This window comes from Myotis daubentonii, chromosome 2 (assembly GCF_963259705.1).
Source record: "Myotis daubentonii chromosome 2, mMyoDau2.1, whole genome shotgun sequence".
Lineage (NCBI taxonomy): Eukaryota > Metazoa > Chordata > Mammalia > Chiroptera > Vespertilionidae > Myotis > Myotis daubentonii.
Window position 1 is genome coordinate 148,277,525 of NC_081841.1, and position 20,664 is coordinate 148,298,188.

Here is a 20,664-nt window from a genome sequence, read left to right on the forward strand (position 1 = left end):
AAATTACCCCTAAAATGAATTGGTGTGTTAATTTTTCTAGTTCCTAGAACACTGTGAAATTTATGCATTCTTTTTCTTTATTTTAGAGGTTGATAAAAGCCAACTATAAACCCAGCTTGGACTCTTTTGTGGGGATGGGAATTTCTGAATTGGGTGTTCATTTATTAAATAACTAGATGCCTGGTGCACAAAATTTGTGTACTGGGGGAGGGTCCCTCAGCCCTGCCTGCACCCTCTCGCAGTCTGGGACCCCTCAAGGGATGTCCACCTGCCTGCTTAGACCCGTTCCCCCAGGGAACGGGCCTAAGCCAACAGTTGGAAATCCCTCTAGCAGTCCGGGACCCCTCGCTCCTTACCGCCTGCCTGCTCACTGCTCCTTACCACTCAGCTCACTGCTCCTTAGTGCATCCATGGAGGCAGGAGAGGCTCCCGCCACTGCCACTGTGCTCACCAGCCGTGAGCCCTATCTTTCTGTGTAGTTGTCCGTGGACCAACTGCTCTCTTCCTTCTCACTTAGGGTGAGCCACATGTGAGGAACGAGTGCACTGTTGTGGAACACAGAGGGCTGTCCGGAGCTGAGGGGAGTGGCCAGGCCCATGGGGTGAGAGGTGGACACAGAGGATGCTATCTCACCCAATTGTGGGGCAGGCTGGCTGGCCTTCGTCCGCCTGACCCCACCCAGGCAGGGACTGAGCAGGGTGTCCGCCTCTCCATTCTCCATCCTTCCATCTGTGACACCTGTCACCCTTTCCAGGCCTCCCCCAAAGTGAGTTCAGCTCAACCCCTGAATGTAAAAGGGCATGGGGGGGGGCTCCACTCCAGTGCCCCCTGATTCCCAGTGACAGGACCTGGTCGACAGGACCTGATCTCAGGACGGTGGCACAGCTGCAGAACGTAGATCCGTTACAAGAAAAGTTGGGAATGCAGACTTTTGTATGAGCCCCTATTCCAAAAGGTGGCAGTTTATTCACATTGTGGCAAAGACACCTTCAAGAGTAAAATAAGTGGGTAAAGTCAGGGCCAAACCAGGCCATTTCCTCATCCAATCTTTATGAGGCGCGTGAACAGAACCAAGTCTCAGCTATTCGCAGAACACTTCCGGGTTTTTTTTTAAGCCTAAAAGGTAGTAGTCTGTCTCCATTCTTGTTCTTTGGGATTTTTGCATCATCGGATAAAAGGATACGTACATTGGGGCAATCCTATGGAGATACAGTATTCCAGTTGCACCCATGTGACCACGACAGCGCCCCTCAGAGGGAGGGAGCCGACAAATGGGGAGCAGGGAATTCTGAAAACCAAAGCGATGACAGAGATGCTAAATCTTTCCTTCATGTGTCTGACACCCCTCCTCAGGCGGCCTGAAGGCCGGGCGTCTGCTGGACTTTTACCACTTGATGTCCTGGCAGGCTGCCCTGGGCCCTGCTAGGTGGTGTGCAGGGCCTCCTGGGACCAGGGAGAGTCACCCTCCACCCCAGCCACTCCTGGTACAGCTCCTGTACATGGCGCTGGTCTCTGGGGGCCACGCTGGGATGGCAGCGTATATGCCTTCCATCTGCCGCAGCAGTGCCCTGTCTGCACACCCATCGTCTGCCTGGGCCTGGCCCCTGCCACTTAGGCATGCCCGGCTCAGGCCAGGACCTCCATGAAGTGACAGGGGAACTTGCCCATCTACAGCTTCAGGACCACATTCTGGATGTTCTGAAAGCCGTAAACAGCTGCAAAGCGTAGCAGAACCTCTCCGTCTTTTTCAAGGGTGACCTCCTGGAAGTCTTTGTTCCTCAGGGTGCGGTGGGTGAGCACTCCCACATCCTCGTTGAACAGCTCGTTGGCCGTGTGCCTGAAGATGCGCGCCAGGTACCTGTCAGAGCTGGCACCCTCGTGGAGCCTCACCTCCTCCTTCACGTCTCCAAACAGAGTGTCCATAGCGGCGTCATTCCAGGCGAGGCCACTTTGCTCCGTTATCTGGACAGTTTCCCCTGAGGTTAACACACAGTCAGCCCCTGGGAACTGTGTAAAGCCGTGGGAACACCTTCTCAAAGGGCCTCGTTTCTTGTCATAACCCGGGGCCACAATGACGTGGGCAATCTTGTCTGGGGACGGGTTCTGCTGACTGGTGAAGCAATCCTTCACCGGAGAACCCATCATCTGCTGGGGAGACTTGGCTGTGCAGAGGTTGGGGTGATGGGGTGACCCAGCACAGGCTCTGCATATCGGTCCCAGCCGGGGCAGGTGGAGGTCAGCATGAGTAGCCGGGGCTCTTCCTCACGGTGCTGGCAGTACCAACGCACAAATTCCTTCTGACTCTCCAGGATGCTGAAGTCTGAGGCTATCTTCATGTCAAAGACAGTGCACCCCAAGGCTTTTCCGGAAGCCACAGAGCCTTCTGGATGCTTCAGTGACACTGAGGCTGAATTTAGCAGCAAAATAAGGCAGAGACTGAGGACACATGGACACTGCCAGCACCTTGTGCTGTGAGGTATCACATTTCTTATTAAGGTTCAGAACACGGAAGAAGTCCTTGGCGTTCTGCTGAGAAACTTGGACTCCTTCCTCAGCGGTCACACAACTGTCACACGCCAGGCAGTCACTCAGAAATATCTTGGCATCAGCCAATTTATGGAATTCTCCCTTCTCCCTGTTCCCTGAGTCAGACTCCAGATATTAACTGCGGCATTCTCTTGGTCATCGGTTTTTGTTTTTTTACTACATTCCTTCCGTGTGCAGTGATCACACTTCATCTGGAGCGGGGCGGGCGAGGGCCAGCGCCCATGACCTGGAGGAAGCACAGGGAGAGCAGTCAGTCACCGCTGGTCTTCCCTGGCGCTGCTGGCGGTATCCTTTCTTCCTTGGGGAGCATCTAGGGAGGGGAAGCCGCCGCAGTGCCTGAGACCGAGTTCCAGGAGACCAGCAGCACTGTTGGGACCCTGCGGGAGGCACTGGTCTGTTGGTGCCTGTCCTGTCCTCTGGAGATTGAACCTATAGCACTACTAAGGAAGCCAGTCCCCACTTCTGCCCCACCTCTACCACTGATTGATTGGAGTCTGAGGGCCAGGAGGAAGGACCAAGAGGCCTGCCTTCCAGCTGCTTGCTAGTCCCCGCGCCACTCACTCCGGTTTCCTGTTAATCATCCCCTGATCAATGGGAGCCTGCAGACCGGGAAGGGAACAAGCTCTCTGCCTTCTGCCTGCTCACCAGTCCCTGCTGCCACAGATTCATTGGAGCCTGAGGGACCCCGGTTCCCCCGTTAGCCACCCCTGATAAATGTAGCCTGAGGGCTGGGGGATGGACCGGTCGTTATGGACCCTGGGTTTTTATATATTAGGATGACATCAGTTTAGGTCTCTTATATTCAGTGCTGTTTTCATTTACATTTTCAAGTTTTATTATACAAGTAGAGGTCCAGTGCACAAAATTTGTGCACTGGGGGTGGGGGGAGGCCCTCATCCCTGCCTGTGCCCTCTTGCAGTCGATGACCCCTCGCTCCTTACCGCCCACCGCTTGCTGCTCCCTATGGCTCACCTCGCTGCTCCTTACTGCTACCGAGAAGGCTCCCACCACCACCGCTGCACTCGCCAGCCATGAGCCCGGCTTCTGGCTGAGTGGCACTCCCCCTGTGGGAGCGCACTGACCACCAGGGGACAGCTCCTATGTTGAGCATCTGCCCCCTGGTGGTCAGTTCATAGCAACCAGTCATTCCACTGTTTGGTCAATTTGCATGTTAGGGTTTTATTATATAGGATAGGATATTGAATGTGAACTGTCAATGAAAAATAAAATTTAAAAATGAACCAAATAAAATTTTAGATCTGAAAATTGTTTTAATATATAAATATATATATATATATATATATATATATATATATATATATATATACATATATATATATATATATATATATATATATATTTCTTACCTGAGGATGTTTTTAAAACAGAATTTTAGAGAGAGAAACATCCATGTGACAGAGAAATACAAGTAGGCTGCCTCTGCCTCTGCTGACCCACTGGGATCTAACCTAAACCTAAGTATGTGCCCTAACCTAGAATCCAACAGGAAATCTTTGGTGTAGAGGTTGAGACTCTGACCAATTGAGCCACCTGGCCAGGGCAGATCTGAAAAAAAAATTTAAAGGTACTTCCAGGCCCTGGTCAGTGTGGATCAGTAGTTAGAGTGCCCTCCTATGCACCAAAGGGTCATGGGTTCGATTCCAGGTGAGGGGCCCGCGGGCTGGATCCGGCCCGTTTGAAATGAATAAAACTATTGAAAAAAAAGACCGTACCCTTTTATGTAATGATGTTTACTTTGAATGTATATTTGTTCACACAAACACTCCATCCATGCTTTTGTTCCGGCCCTCCGGTCCAGTTTAAGAACCCATTGTGGCCCTCGAGTCAAAAAGTTTGCCCACCCCTGCTCTAGAATCAATGAAAAAAACATATCCTTAGGGGAGTACTTAAAAAAAAAATGCTCATTTGGTTATGTGGATAGTGCTTCTGCAGGCGGACTGAAGGGTACCGGGTTGGATTCCGATCAAGGGCACGTACCTGGGTTGCAGGCTCAATCCCAGGTCCTGGTCGGGGATTCAGCAAGAGGCAACCAATTGATGTCTCTCACATTAGTTTCTGTGTTTCTCCCTCCCTTGCACTCTCTGTGAAAAAACCACACACAAAAAAAATGCAAAAATGTCGTAGGTGAGGATTAACCAAAACAAACAAGCACCCATCCCTATTGTGATTATTGAAGGAGCATATGAAGTATTTGTTGAATGAACAGGAAGGGGTGGGACTTTGCTTTCTAACTGTTTTAGCAACTCTGCAAGCCAGAGGGTTTATTTTTTATTTTAATTTTTATTGATTGGTTCTTTTAGAAGACGGGAGCGAGAGAAACACCAGTGTGCTGTTCCACTTATTATGTTCTCTTTGCTTCTTGTCTGTGCTCTGATCAGGGATCCAACCTGCAACCTTGCTGTGTCAGGAGAAGGTTCTAACCCACTGCTCTGCGGGCTGCCTATCAGGGCCCCTCAACAAAACCCCTCTGGCTACCCTGGCCCCTGCTGTGGGTCGGAGCTCCTCTGCCACAGCAAAGGTTTGGGTTCCATTCTGTCAGGGCACCTACTTAGATTTTGGGTTTAATCCCCGGTCGGGGATGACTGCTGCTTGTTGAGGTCTGTGTGCTCTAGTCATTCGGCCAAGAGCTGAGGTTTCAATGCCGACATGGCCGACTCTGTTCCCCGCACCCCCGCTCCTCCATCGAGGACGACTTCAACTCTAGCAGCTGCAGTGGCCTCCGCCAGTGTACACATCCGCACGGGTAGGTCGCTCTCCTGGCTCACCAGGCCTGGCTGCTGCGCAGTTGCCACGGGAGGCGGATTTTCCGGTTCCCAAGGGAGAGCGCCCTCCATGCCTGACTCCCAGGGAGAGCGGGGACCCCGAGGGAAAGCACTTCTGTCTGCCTCCCTTTCGGGGCTCCAGGCCTCCTAGCTGGGTGATGAGACAAGGAAACGGGAGCCCTTCCTCCTTGGACCCTGTCATCTTCAGTGTAGGAAGGGACGGACGGATGAAAACCTCAGTGGCCTTTCTGGGGCATCTTTCAGTGGAGATGTTAGTTTTTAGGTGAAAATAAGTTTATTGTGTAATCAATATTGTGTAATCATTGTGATTACACAATAACCTGAATTGAGTTATCTGCTGGGATGTTTGTGCTTTAGGGCATGTGAATGCATTTTATTTTATGTGACACAGCCTCATGTCCCGGCCTCCTGCGGCATGCAGCAACACCCAGCTGGTCATTACGCTTTAGCCAGTCATTACCTTGAGGGCAAATTTGCATATTCCTTCATTATATATATAGATTGTTTAAAGTACTTGAGAATTAAAAAAAAAAATCATGCCACTGTATCTGTAGTCTGTTCCTTTTTCTTTGTTAAAAAATTTCTTTATTGTTAAAAGTATTACAGATGTTCCCCCCACCTCCCTTTCCCTCTCTGGGCTCCTGCCCCCATCCCAGGCCTTCATTGCCAGTATTGTTTATCCTTGACTTTTAATCAGTCTTGTTTGAAGCTTGTTATGGTTTGTTAATATTTTTAAGGAAACTGCCTTTGATTTTGCTTGATCATTTTTATTGTTTATAATACTTTAGTACTTTTTAATTTCTTCATTAATCTTTATTTCCTTTTAATCTCTTGCTATTTTTAAGCTTTTTCAAACCAAATAATTGTATTTATTTTTTGAAATATTAAAAAAAGAACTTATCCTGGCTAATGTTTACTCCTTAGCCATATTCCATCTTTTAATACAAAGGATTTCAGCAAAGCACTCAAGACCATAAATTCTTCCTATTTGGATTTGCTTCAATGTCTTTTAATAACTACTCTAGTTATACTTGCTTTAAAATCTTATTTCACTTGAAGGTGTTCTGTTAAAGCAAGTCACTCTATTTTATGTATTATGTCTATGGCAATTTTAGTAGAACTGCAAACATTTTAAACATTTTTTATGGCATTTAAAATATTCTTCAGTTAAGCTCAATCAAAAGGGTTTATTTGGCTAAACTGTAGGAAAGCTTATAACAGATAACATAAATTTTTGCTTATTATTTTCTTTACCACAACTTCTAAGTTAAATGTAATAGAACTAATAACATTTATGTTGAAATTTTATATTTAAATGACTAAATAATTCTACATAATAATCATATTTTTATTTTTGAGTATGTAAAATTTTATAGCAAAATACCATAAATATTAACTACTTTTTCCCAGAAATTTAAAAAAAACATTAATCAACTCAAACTATAAATTTTATCAACGATATATTATCTGGAATGCATGTGAATCGTAAAGAGATATAAGCAGCCTGAATTAGAGAAAAGAAAACACAGTATTCAAAAGAGAAGAAAAAAGTAGAATGGTGTAAAGGGACATTTTTTGAAACTATTTTTGTTTTTAGTGTAAATAAAGTTACTACATTTGAACAATATCCCTTATAAATTTGAATAATTACCAGAATTTTTGGATTAATCAATATTTTCCTAGATTTAAAGATATATTATAAAATTTTATTTATATTTTCTTTTTTCCCCATGTTTTAAAAATAAACATCATAACTTGTATAAAAAGATTATTTCCCTTAAAATATTAAATAACATTTTCCAAAATATTTTCCCAGAATAGGTTTTATCAAACAAACTAACTAAACCTAACCTAGAATTAAAAAACAAAAACAACAAACCAGCCAAACAACCACTAAAACAATTAGTTTCTCTAAGAGCAAAGTTTTATTGATAATGTAATATGCTACGTTTGTATTTTGCCAAAAATATTCAGCTTCACTTAATACTCCCTGGATTTTTCACAAAGTAATTTGTTCTTTTTTTTAAATTAAATCTTTATTGTTCAGATTATTACATTTGTTCCTCTTTTTTCCCCCCATAACCCCCGTCCTCCCAGTTCCCGCCCCACCCTCCGCCCTCACTCCCCACCCACTGTCCTCATCCATAGGTGTACGTTTTTGGTCCAATCTCTTCCCGCATCTCCCACACCCCTTTCCCCCCCCCAAGAATAGTCAGTCCATTCCCTTTCTATGCCCCTGATTCTATTATAATCAACAGTTCATTCTGTTCATCAGATTATTTATTCACTTGATTCTTAGATTCACTTGTTGATAGATTCGTATTTGTTGTTCATAATTTGTATCTTTACCTTTTTCTTCTTCTTCCTCTTCTTAAAGGATACCTTTCAGCATTTCATATAATACTGGTTTGGAGGTGATTAATTCCTTTAGCTTTTTCTTATCTGTGAAGCTCTTTATCTGACCTTCAATTCTGAATGATAGCTTTGCTGGATAAAGTAATCTTGGTTGTAGGTTCTTGGCATTCATCACTTTGAATATTTCTTGCCACTCCCTTCTGGCCTGCAAAGTTTCTGTTGAGAAATCAGCTGACAGTCGTATGGGTATTTTCTTGTAGGTAACTGAGTTTCTTTCTCTTGCTTCTTTTAAGATTCTCTCTTTGTCTTTTGCTCTTGGCATTTTAACACTAGATTGCCCAAGGAAGTCATTTTGACTGCTTTTTAATTTCAATTAGAAAAACAATTATGTATATAAGGACACAATGTCTTAGAACTTTGTGACTTTTTGTACAACATATAAATGTGTTTATTAATAATTGTAGTTACCTCCCCCCTCCTTCATTTCCGGTATATATACATGTGTTATACCTATATTGCCCAAAAGCAGTCATTTTGACTACTTGGGAAATTTTAAATAATCAAATGACTCTTATTATTGAATTGAGTAAATTTCTTATATGACCAGTTTGGCTCTGTATTGAAATAACAGTTTTCATTTTTTTTCGATTACCGTCACATGATAACATACAAGTACATGATAAATTGTCAATACTTGATAAGTTGCAGTTGCTCAATAAGCTAAACTGGTACTTGTTATTCGAATCTTTATGCAGTGATACTTGTTCTAATAAGTTGTTTATTTTATTTCTTTTGCGCTCTAAATTCATGAAAGAAATGTCGAATAGAAGTGAGTTATTGGAAAAGCTAAGGAACATAAGTGAAGAGTGCTCCGATATTATTCTTTCACAATGCAGTCATTTTGACTGCTTTTGGGCAATATAGGTATATACTAAGTTTCAGTCTTTCTAGTGTTAATTATGATGTGTCTTAGTGTGGTCCTCTTTCAATTCCTTTTGTTTGGGGTTCTCTGCGCTTCCTGGACTTGTAAGTCTATTTCTTTCACCAGGTAGGGGAAGTTTTCTGTCATTATTTCTTCAAATAGGTTTTCAATATCTTGGTCTCTCTCATCTTCTGACACCCCTGTAATTCTGATGTTGGTACGCTTGAAGCTGTCCCAGAGGCTCCTTACACTATCTTCGCATTTTCAGATTGTTTTTTCATTTTCCTTTTCTGGTTGGGTGTTTTTTGTTTCTTCGCATTTCAAATCTTTGACTTGATTCTTGCGCTCCTCTGGTCTGCTGTTGGGAGTCTGTATAATATTCTTTATTTCAGTCAGTGTATGCTTAATTTCTAGTTGGTTCTTTATCACAACATCGAGGGTCTCATTAGATTTCTTGAGGATCTCACTATATTTATCGGCGGTCTCACCAGTCTTTTCGAGGGCCTTACTAAATTTATTGGCGGCTTCTAGACAGTTCTTGAGAGACCTTAAAAGTGTGGTTTTGAGCTCTATATCCTACATTTCTGTCATTTCTGTCCTGTTTCTTTGTCTCCGCGTTTTTTATGCTTTCTTGGTGCACCTCCCTGTGGTCTTTGTGGGAAGTCTTGTTGTAGTTAAGCCTTGATTGTTGTAGGTAACACTGGGGGGGATTTGCCCTCCAGGCCAACTGGCTATGAGAGTCAGCTGTGTCTGCAGTGGGAGAGCTTCTGTGCTGGATCTCTAGGGCGGTGCTAATCTAGCCTTTGCCTGAGGCTATCCCACAAATGCCTCCCTGCAAGGCTTGGGTAGGGCCGGTCCCAGGGGATCAACAGGGTTGGCCGAGCAAGCAGTTATGGCTGCTCTCAGTCCCGTCCCCAGAGGCTCTGCCTCTCAGAGTCCCAGCAATGGCTGCACACCTCTGAGAGAAAGCTGCCCTCGAGTTCCGACCGATGCCAGACAGTCCCGCTTCTCCTGTTTGAGTCTGGGTCCCCAGAGACTCGCCCGGAACTGGAGCTCAGAGCCTGAGACTCCCTCCTGATTGAAACAGACAACCGCGCCCTCAGCCGCCAGCCCGCTCCGCATGTACCTCCATACCTTAGTATTTTCCGCACTGCGCCTCCTCTGAGTCTCAGTATGCTTTTCTCTTCGATTCTAGTTGTAGAATTTCCCCTCAGCCAGCCTTCCTGTGGTTCTGGGTGATGCCCATTCCGTCTTTTAGTTGTATTTTTGAAGTGGTTGTGTGAGGCAGCAAGCTCCGGTGTTTACCTATGCTGCCATCTTGGTTTCCTCGACACCTAAACTTTTGATTGGCTTCTGACAGTAATTTGTTCTTGAGATTCTTTAAAAACCTCATTGTTTGTCTGGCCAATCTGGCTCAGTGGTTGTGCATCGGCCCAGAAAGCAGGAGGTAATGGTTGGATTCCCAGTCAGGTCACATTCCTGGGTTGCCAGCTCCATCCCTATTAGGGGGTGTGCAGGAGGCAGCTTATAGATGATTCTCTCTCATCATCTATTTTTCTCTCTGTCTTCCTCTCTCTGTAACTGATTTTAAAAAATAAAAAACACCATGGTCTGTCATTTATCTAATGACCACAAGTTAGTAGCTGTTATAACAAAATTTACATACTGGCAAAAATGTAATTGCATTTAGAAACATCAAAACCAAAATACAAACAAATATTTCCCAGGTCTTAAACACGGGGGAGACGAGTTTTGTGTGTGTGTGTGTGTGTGTGTGTGTGTGTGTGTGTGTGTGTGTGAAAGGGACTGGGACTGAGGCAGACCTGACTCAGCCAGGTCTAGAATGTGTAGGTTCTTGACTTCTTGCATTAAAGATTTCATGATAAGAGCGAAGGTGATTTTGAGAGTATAATGATTAAATCTGAGGACTGAAACAAAGGAAGGGCTTAAGATAGAAGAGCCAAGATCATAGTGATAACCAGAGCAGTGAGCCGAGGTCTTTCCCCAGGATCCTGTCTGGCAACACTGAAGAAAGAGCCCCGCAGACCAGAAGATTTAAGCAAAAGTGTGGGAACTTTATTACAAGCAGATTCAGACTCCCCGCAAGGGGAGAGGGACCCAATAGTGGGCTGCCCGTTGAAGCCTTGCGGTCCAGGGGTATGTATTTGCTACAAGCCTGCTCTATGTCTACCTGTGTCCTCACCTGATTGATTTCCTCCTTCTTGCCCAGCACAGACCTGAACTTTCCCTGTTTCTATGTGTGCTTTCTCTGTCCCTGTGCTGAACTTTCTCTGTTTCTATGCGCACATACACCTTGTTGCCACAGGCCTCCCTTGGTTTCCCATGACTCCCGCTTTGAGTCCGGAAACATTTGATGATTTCTGCTTGGTTGGTCCCTGGGATGAGGCTGCTCAAACTGCCTTGTCTGCCCTGCCTATGTTCCACCTGCCTTTGTTTCCACTGGACCCCTGCCCTGTCACTCTGCATTCAAGTTAACTCTCTCAATAGCAACAGGAGTGAGCCTAGCAGAGCTTCCTTGGCCCCTTGGAAAATTAGGCAAAAGGGAGGGCTCTTTGAGGCAGGTTTAGGGCATTAATCCTGGATGAGCTGGTGCTACCTGTGCTTCCCTGGTTGAAAGTCTTGTTGGGACCCTTAGAGCTTAGAAGAAAAAGAGCACAAATGCATGCCCAATGAAAGAAGCAGGAGCGGAGGAGGGGCAGAAACCCTTTGTCCTAAGGGTTTTTATCCAGTTTTTAAAGGCAGGTATTTTAGGAGAGGGCTCAGGGGAGGATCTCAATAGAATATCAACTTTCCAGGTGTGTCCTTTAATATGCTGATTCATCAAAATGAACCTATTGAAAGGTCAGGATCATTTTCTGGTCAGTTTCACCTTCAAAGAATGTCACTGAAGAGGGACCAAAACCAAGACAGGTCTGCCTCAGCATGGACTGTGTAAACCATTTGCTCCTAAGTGTCTTTGGTTAAGGAAGATAAGAACTTGTGATTTATTATCTGGCTGTAAATTGCTTGGCAATTCAACTCTCTGACCTAGTTTCCCCTTGTCAAGGAATTTTTCTAGCTTCTTACTAACCTGCCTTGTTTTGTCAACTATACATTTATTTTTTTAAAGGTTAGGTATATGGGCTGGCCTTGAACTATATTATCAAAGAATGATTTGTAATGGACACTTGTTTAAAATAATAAGAATTTATTTAAGAGTATTGTATTAGGGGTGACAGATTAAACTCAACCCCTTTCAAACAAAAGGCAGAAGAATTTTAGCACCAGGATGAGACACTGAAAAAGTATTGTAGAACATAGAAGGAAGGAGGTAAATGTGATTAGGCCATCATTTTTACAAATTGGTAGTAAGTACCTCCCCACAGAGGCTGGGAAATAGGGGTGATACCTTTCTTGATGATTATATCACCAAAGGATGGCTCTCAAGTCCTTGAGAAAAAAACATGCTTGGTTATAGAAGATTTACATCTCAAAGTGGATGAAAAAGGATTTACAGTCACAAATTGTCTAAAAAGAGGAGATTGTTATCCTATCTAATAATAGACAAACACGGTAATTAACCGTAGCTCCGACACGCTTCCCATTGGCTAATCAGGGTGATATGCAAATTAACTGCCAACCAAGATGGCGGCCGGCAGCCAGGCAGCTGAAGTGAAAAGGAGGCTTGCTTGCTCCAGCGATTGAGGAAGCCAAGGTTCCCCGCCTGCCACTGCTGGCCTCTGAGCTGCACTCTGAAACAATGTTGCAAACATAGAACCTAAACAAACCCCAGAAACCTGCTTTCAGCCAGCCGGGCTTCAGCCAGCAGGACCGCAGCATTGTTTCAATTATAGAACAAACCCAGATCCCTGCTTTCAGCAGCCAAGGTCTCAGAGTGGAGCCAAGCCTCAGAGCTAAAGCCGGCTCTCAACTCCAGTGACAGCCATAGAAGGTAAATAAATCCCTGAATTAAAAAAAAAAGAAAAAAAGGAGAAGTTGGGAGCTTCAGTCACCCGCCAGCCTGAAGATGGCCCTCAGCCCCTCACCCAGACTGGCCAGACACCCCAGTGAGGACCCCCACCCTGAAGGGGTGTGACCAGCTGCAAACAGCCATCATCCCCTCACCCAGACTGGCCAGGCACCCCAGTGGGGACCCCCACCCTGAAGGGGGTGTGACCAGCTGCAAACAGCCATCATCCACTCATCCAGGCTAGCCAGGCACCCTAGTGGGGACCCCCACCCTGAAGCAACAAGATGGCAGCTAATTTGCATACTGAAGGCGGGCGGCAGTGGGCAAGGCTGTCTGTAGTCTAGGACCAGATCTGTGACCCTGCCGGGCGGGGGGCAATGCTTGAGGCTGTCCGTGGTCCCGGGACCTGGATCTGTGACCCTGTCGGGCGGGGGGCAGTGCTTGAGGCTGTCTGCGGTCCCAGGACCTGGATCTGTGACCCTGCCAGGCGGGGGGCAGTGCTTGAGGCTGTCCGAGGTCCCGGGACCCAGATCCGTGACCCTTCCCGGCGGGGCGGGAGCTCGCACAGGGGCAGATTGGCCGGGGTTGGGCAGGGCAGGACACCTGGCTTCCGCCCAGCCCCAGTCACTCTGGGCAGGTGAGCAGTGTAGAGAGCCTCTGGACAGGGGAGGGATGCTGGCAGAGGGCGGCCTGTACTCCCCACATGGTGGTGGTGACAGCTGTGAGCACGCCAAGCAGAGCCTGCAGGCTGAGCTGAAGTAGTGCCTGCAGGCCATCAGTGCCCAGGAGTGGCTGCGCAAGATCTGCCTCCTGGCCCAGAAGGTGCAGGATCGCAGGGACAGCCACCGTGGCGGGCCAGACTGAAGTCCTCCTGGCCACACCACGGGGGTTTGCAGATCTGCGAAGCCAGAGGCCTCCAGTGTGCACATCCCCCCTGGCATGCGAACATCCCCCAGCACACTGTCACCCTCCACGCCTGCAACAGTTGCAAACCAAGGCGTGCACAAGTTCACCCCGCCCCTCCACCGCACTTCCATCAACCCAGCATGCCTAACACCCCCACAGGATGTGCACACATCCCCTCTGATGCACTCACGTCCTTTGGAGAGTGTCTGGGTGTTCTGGGTGCTGAGGGTGGGCGCCTGTGAGATGACAGTGAGAGGGCGGAGTGGTGATTCTCTGTTCCCACGGACGCCAGTGCAGCTACAAGATCACCTCTAGGGGGTTCATGCAGGTGCTGAGGCAGGAGCAGGTGCAGACAGACACACCTGGTGGGCGTGGGCGGCCCTTGCTGAGGTGCCTTCGGTCAGCGTTCAAGATCAAGAACCCAGAGGTGGAGAGGAATTCCGTTCTCTCAGTGAAACAGTGGGATAGTCGGGGCGACTGTAGAGGAGGAATGTGCACTTTGGGTGCCAGCACCCATGAGCGAAGGCTGCCCTGACTGAGCCTCGCTTGCTTGGGGCCTAGCGCACTCCTGCTGGGCAGCGGGTGACAGGACGTGCTTTTCCGAATTAATGAGAGAAAACGTTGATTCTCCTGCTGCCCAGGAAGGTGGAAAGTGAAGTGGGGAGACATGTGGGGAGTGAGCGAGGTTCCCTGTCTGGGGGTTCCAAATCTGCTGTTGGTTTCTTTCACCGCTGACTAGAGATATACAGGGTGTCCCCCCAAAATGTATACACACTTTGAATACCTACTAATTCCAATGGTTTTAAGCATAAGAAAGAAACAACAATGGAGCTGTTATCTGTTAAAAGTGTGGGCACAAACAGGCAGTTGGACATTTCCTGAGGGGCCTCAGATTGGAATGGGTAAAAGCCAGACTGAGGGGCCCCTCCCCCCACCCCCACCCCAGTGCACGAATTTCATGCACTGGGCTACTAGTAACATAATAAAAGCTAGGAAAATTCCAGAACAAGCAGAATAGGGAAACTAAGATATTAAACAGCAGTTTGCAGCCATCTAGTAAATCCTATCTTCCCTAAACCAAGGACACTTAAGAGTGAGTGGTTTGCACTTCTCCTTCCAAACCAGAGGGTAAATAGCTTAAATCACCCTACTCAGGGAGGGAGATGACAAACATCCAATTAGTGCTATCTGCAAACCATGCCCAAGGACAGACAAACTAAGAGAATAAATCTCATCTTGGTGTATCAGCATAAAGCTGACAAATATTCCCCTCCAGAGAGCATGCCTGTGCCACTCCCTTCCCCCTCTCCCACCCTCACAGGCAGGTATCCTCATCCCCTTACCTCTAAGGGACCCCATAAGACTTGCAACTAGGGGAGCAATAAGCAGTGGCAGCTTGTCCTGGGCTGACCCCCTGAACTTGTCTCTCCAAGGCCACCTTTTCTCCTTTTTCTTTGACTTCCCAGTGAGCCAAGCAGCCCAGCCTAGGCTCTCCTGCTGCTTCTATGTTCTTCCTTGTTTCACTATCCTCAGTATATTTTTTGCTGTGGTCAATAAATTCTTGCTTGCTTTTCTACACTTTGTCTCTTGATTGAAATCTTTCCTTCAAGAAGACAGGAACTGAAGTCCCGTCATCTTGCTGGTAACAAGATCAGAGTACTATAACTAAGAAGAAACTTGTCTAAGATTATTATTTATTTGTTTGTTTATTTATTGAGTTTAGTGAGGAAGGGAGGGAGACAGAGAAGCATCATTGTGAGAGAGATACACCAATCAGTTGCTTCCCATGTGTCCCTGGACCTGGGATCAAACCCCCTACCTAGGTATGTGCCCTGATTGGGAATTGAACCCTCAACCTTTTGGTGTAGGGGATGATCCTCCAACCAACTGAGCCACACCAACCAAGGCGAAACTTGTCTAAGATTTAATCAAGCTGAAGGTAATATTAGGCTGTCTTGGTCAGTATAAATCCTTCATTGACTATTATCACATAAAATATTGATTGAAATTAATTTATAAGAAATAGAGAAAATAGATAAAAGAAATTATTTTATTTTTCATGAGCAAAACTCCATTTTGTGGTGGAAATCTTTCCTCTTTGAAAATGCTGTAGGCATTTAGAAACTCTGATACAATGCAAATAATTATATATGTAGAATTATAAAGATCCAAGTCATGAAATAATATATTTTCAGAATAAAGAAATCTTTGTCTAGCATTACAACAATAAAAGTCTATTTCTGATTTAAATGGGAAAAATAAAACATTTTATGTCTTAACTACAAATCCCCATCCAATTTCCTATAACATAGTTAAATTGCAGTAAAACACCTATGTATAAATGACATGCTCTCATGTTAGGATGTAAGTGCTTCACCATAATATCCTGATCATCTATAAACCTGGTTGGTAAATCATTGCTTTGCATGCAGGCTCAGATACAATTTGCATGCCTTTGGCATTGAGGCACTATCAGTCTAATGGATTCCAAATTACATTAGAACTTTAATACATTTTAACTAAAAAAATGCTGAATTAAATGTGTCTTAGTGGGTTCAGGCTTTTCTAACAGAATACCATCGAATCAGTGGCTTATAAACAACACAAATTTATTTTTCACAGTCTGGAGGCTGAGAAGTCCAACATTCAGTGTTTGGTTCAAGCTTGCTCCATATTTCATACACAGCCATCTTTCTAGCTGTTCCCTCGTGTCATGAGGATTAGATTTTAGGGGGACACAGGCATTGAGTGAATTTTAGGGGGACAGAAACATTCAGTCTACAGCTTTCTGACTCTGCACCCTCTCTAATTCTTGTCCTTCTCACATGCAAAATGCATTTATTCCATCCAAATAGCTTCCAAATTTTTAACTTGTTCCTTTGATCAACTCTAATCCACGGTCTCATGTTAACACTTAAACTATAAATTGATTCTATTGTACATTATCACAATATTTTTTTCCACTTTGACTAAAGTGTGTTTTTATTATCTTGTAAGGATGATAATAGAATGAAAACATTTGTTAGAAGAGATTGCCTGAAATTTTGTCAAACTCCTTTTTTTTAGTTCTTTTTTTTTTCAAATAAATAGTGTCAGTAACCCATATGGGTAATTATTTAAAGTTATGAGCAACAAGAGACTTCCCAACAGTGATATATTGACAAATCTTACTGTGAAATATAGAAAAATATATCCATGCTGATATTTCATATTTAAATTTTTATGAGGACTATAAAATTCAATGAGATCACTCCATGTAACTGAGAAAAATCATTAATAAAATTGAGATTTTATGTAGAATTCTATGAAATCAGCTTCATAACATCAACCCACTCTGCTATCAAAACAGAAAATTACAATTAGAATACTCTTAGTAAGAAACTAAATTCACTGACATGCTTGATCTTCATGAATTGTTTAAAAAAGAAACATTAGCTTTTTATATTAATTCTAGATGCTTAAGCATCTAAAAGACAGGTTTTAAGGTTGAATTAGTGATAATAAACATTAAGCTTTTATTAACAAAAGAATGTTAACACTTTATGTTTTAAAAATGAGTGACCATAGAAATCATGAAATGTGTGCAATAATGCAAAGAATTTACGAACCTAAATTTTACAGGGAAATAATCAGTTCTTAATTCTGTTAAGAATCTATTCAAATAACAGTTAGACATTGGCCTTTAATAAGCAAAATTGCAATGGGATTCATCGCATATGTATATAAATGTTTCAATTCTTTGTGTATTGATGTTTTATGACAATTTAGTTTCCAAAGTTTTATTTCTTCAGGAAAGGAAAGGTCAAAGTTTTTTTGATTGACATTAGTTTGTAAAACTCTAAAAACCTTAACTCTGCTTCACAATTTCATAGCCCTCCAACTGATTCTCCTCACTATCTTTGATTCCTTGTAGCTCAACGCTGTCTCATTTGGTACAGTGTCCCATCCCTAGGACTGACAATAAGCAAATAATTAATTCAAAATGCAAATTTGGGATGCATTTGTGTTTTTAAATACAGAGAATAAATCAGATAATGAATAGTTCACTAAGTTGTTACATTTTAAATATTTTATCTTTTTGTTTTTCCAAATTTACTCTAGTTACTTAGAGAAGATGTATATGAAGTAATGTTTTTAGTAGATACTTAATACTTGAAGGGATGAAAGCAAAGGGGTTATAAAGCTAAGTCAGCTGCTTTATTTTAGGTTTCAAACGAAGTGAGGTCATTTTAATACGGTTCATGAATACTCTGATATGTTGTCTTACTGTTCTTTGGTTAAAGAACTGGGGCAAACAGAATTCTCACAGAATGACAGAAAGAGGGCCAAATGACACCTGCAAACATAGTGGATTGCATTGCAGAACATCCCTGAACATAGGGAATCTCAACCTTTTATAATGAGCAGCTTACAAGCCTGTGCTTTGTTCTGGAGAGAGATATTATCTTTTCAATTCTGAAGAGCAAACACACCTGCTATTTAATATGGAGGGAGGCATTATATCTTCAAATGCTATAATAAGCCTGCTTTTTTTTTGGAGGGGGCATTATTTTCCAAAGCTGTTTGTTATACAAATACCCTTAAAACTTGTTCAGTTATATTTTCTGCATGTAAATAACTTGGAAGGTATTTCTTCCATTATCACAAAAAGACAACAGATGAACAAGTCTTAAGATCCATCAGATACTTGATGTTACAGGACAAACCTACACACTAAAAACTGTAATACAGAGAATCACATCTTCTCAAGAGAATCATACCTTTCCAAGAGTAGAAGCTACTGGAGCCAGAAACTAGTAGGAAAATGTAAACTGTAAGTGATAACCTACTGGAGACTGAGTATAGAAAAGTTGAAGAATTAACATTTTCTGGAGTCTCAGTCTTAGGTGGACACATACATTTCATAATGTTACACCCTGGAACCCTAACAGATTCTCATGGTAAAAATTTTAAAAAAATCTAATGCATCAGCAGGTGTAGAAAAAACCTAAAATTTTGCAATATACTCAGAGACTTTTGCCCATAATCCCTTCAAAGGGAACTACTTCACTGAAAATGGAGGAAGATAAGTACCCAACTTCGGCGTGCTTTAGCCTTTCTTTCTCACCTGAGAAGAAAACTAAAGGCTGAGAAGCACTTGTGAAGGTAACAACTCATGGGCATAAGTCCCCTAAGAGACTGAGAATTAATTATAGGGTTGCAGAACACTTTCCCTTCCCCACACTTTACTACCACATCAACAAGGCTTCTGTATAATAACAGAGCATTACAGCTGATAGATTGCAAGGTTTGGATGCTATTTAAGAAAAAAGTTTCTAGGGAAATCTAAAGACAAGAAAAGAGAGGAAAATAAGAACACTGAAGAAAATTGAAGTTTCAGGCACCTACAAATATAGCAAAGAGTAAGCAGAGTGAAACTAGTACCTAAATAAACATATCTACACTAATAAAAGAGAAACATGGTAATTGGCGTAAGACCACTACCCTTTTCATTGGCTAATCAGTGAGATATGCAAATTAACTGTCAGCCAAGATGGCGGCCGGCAGCCAGGCAGCTTGAAACTAACATGAGGCTTGCTTGCCTCAGTGACGGAGGAAACCAACGTTCCCCGCCTGCGGCTGCAGGCCTCTGAACCTGCAGTTTAAAACTGTGTAACAAATACCGCCAGACTTCAGCCAGCAGATTCACAACATTGTATGCCAAGGCCAGAAACCTACTTTCAGCCAAGCCTCAAGCTAAAGCTGGCCCAGAATAAAAAAAAAAAAAAAAGGAAAAAAGGAGCATTTGGGAGTTCAGTCACCCCCAGCCTGAAAACAGCCCTCAGCCCCTCATCCACACGGGCCAGGCACCCCAGTGGGGACCCCCACCCTGAAGGGGGTGTGACCAGCTGCAAACAACCATCATCCCCTCACCCAGGCTGGCCAGGCACCCCAGTGGGGACCCCCACCCTGATCCAGGACACCCTTCAGGGCAAACCAGCCAGCCCCCACCCATGCACCAGGTCTCTATCCTATATAGTAAAAGGGTAATATGCCTCCCAGCACCGGGATCAGCGGAGCCGAGAGGCCTCCCGGCACCGGGACCAGCGTGACGGGGCAATGCCCAAACCCCCTGATCGCCCTGTGGCTCTGTGTGTGACAGGGGGCGGGGCCACAACCTTCCTATAGGCCCTGCTCTGTTCCTGATAGGGGAAGTCACCCCAACACCCTGAAGGCCCTGCTCTGTGCCTGATAGGGGAGAGCTCCCCAACCTCCTGATCGCCCTGTGGCTCTGTGTGTGACAGGGTGTGGCGCCCCAAACCCCGCCCCCCACGGGCCCTGCTCTGTGTGTGACGGGGTAGAGCCATAACCTCCCCATCGGCCCTGCCCTGATTGTGAGAGTGGTGGCGCCCCAATCCCCTGATTGGCCCTGCTCTGTGGGTGATAGTTGGTGGTGCCCCAACCCCCTCATCCGCCCTGCTCTGTGTGTGACAGGGGGCGGTGCCCCAACTCCCCTATTGGCCCTACTCTGTGAGTGACAGTGGAGAGCTCCTCAACCCCCTGATGGGCCCTGCTCTGTGCGTGACAGTGGGCAGCACCCCAACCCCCTGATAAGCCCTGCTCTGTGCATGACAGGGGGTGGCGCTGAAACCTCCCCATCGACCCCACCTTGAGTGTGACAGGGGCAGTGCCCCAACCCCACAATCGGCCCTTCCCTGAGCGTGACTGAGGGTTGCATCGCAACCTCCCGATCCGCCCTGCTCTGTGCATGACAGGGGGCGGCGCCCCAACTCCCCAATCGGCCCTGCTCTGAGCCCAACCAGGGGCTGCACCTAGGGATTAGGCCTGCCCTCTGCCACCCAGGAGCAGGCCTAAGCCAGCAGGGCGTTATCTCCCGAGGGATCCCAGACTACAAGAGGGCACAGGCCGGGCTGAGGGACCCTCCCTCCCCCCCAAGTGCACAAATTTTTGTGCACCGGGCCTCTAGTATTTTAATAAAAAGTAAAATTTTATTTTTCCAATGCATAATAACCTTTCTCAAAGTCCTATATTGTAAATATGAATTTACAGTAACAATTATATAAAACTGCATTGCCCTGGCTCATCTATTGCCCATAAAATTGCAATAGCTTTTCTCTCCCACGTGTTTCTCTCCACTAAGTCATAAATGTCCAGTAGTT

General features: G+C 44.9%; 1 pseudogene; it reads right to left on the reverse strand.

Moving 5' to 3' along the window:
• Window positions 1-1,422: 1,422 nt before the first annotated feature.
• Window positions 1,423-2,794, reverse strand: LOC132226360 (nuclear prelamin A recognition factor-like; annotated as a pseudogene).
• Between the last annotated feature and the right edge of the window lie 17,870 nt (window positions 2,795-20,664).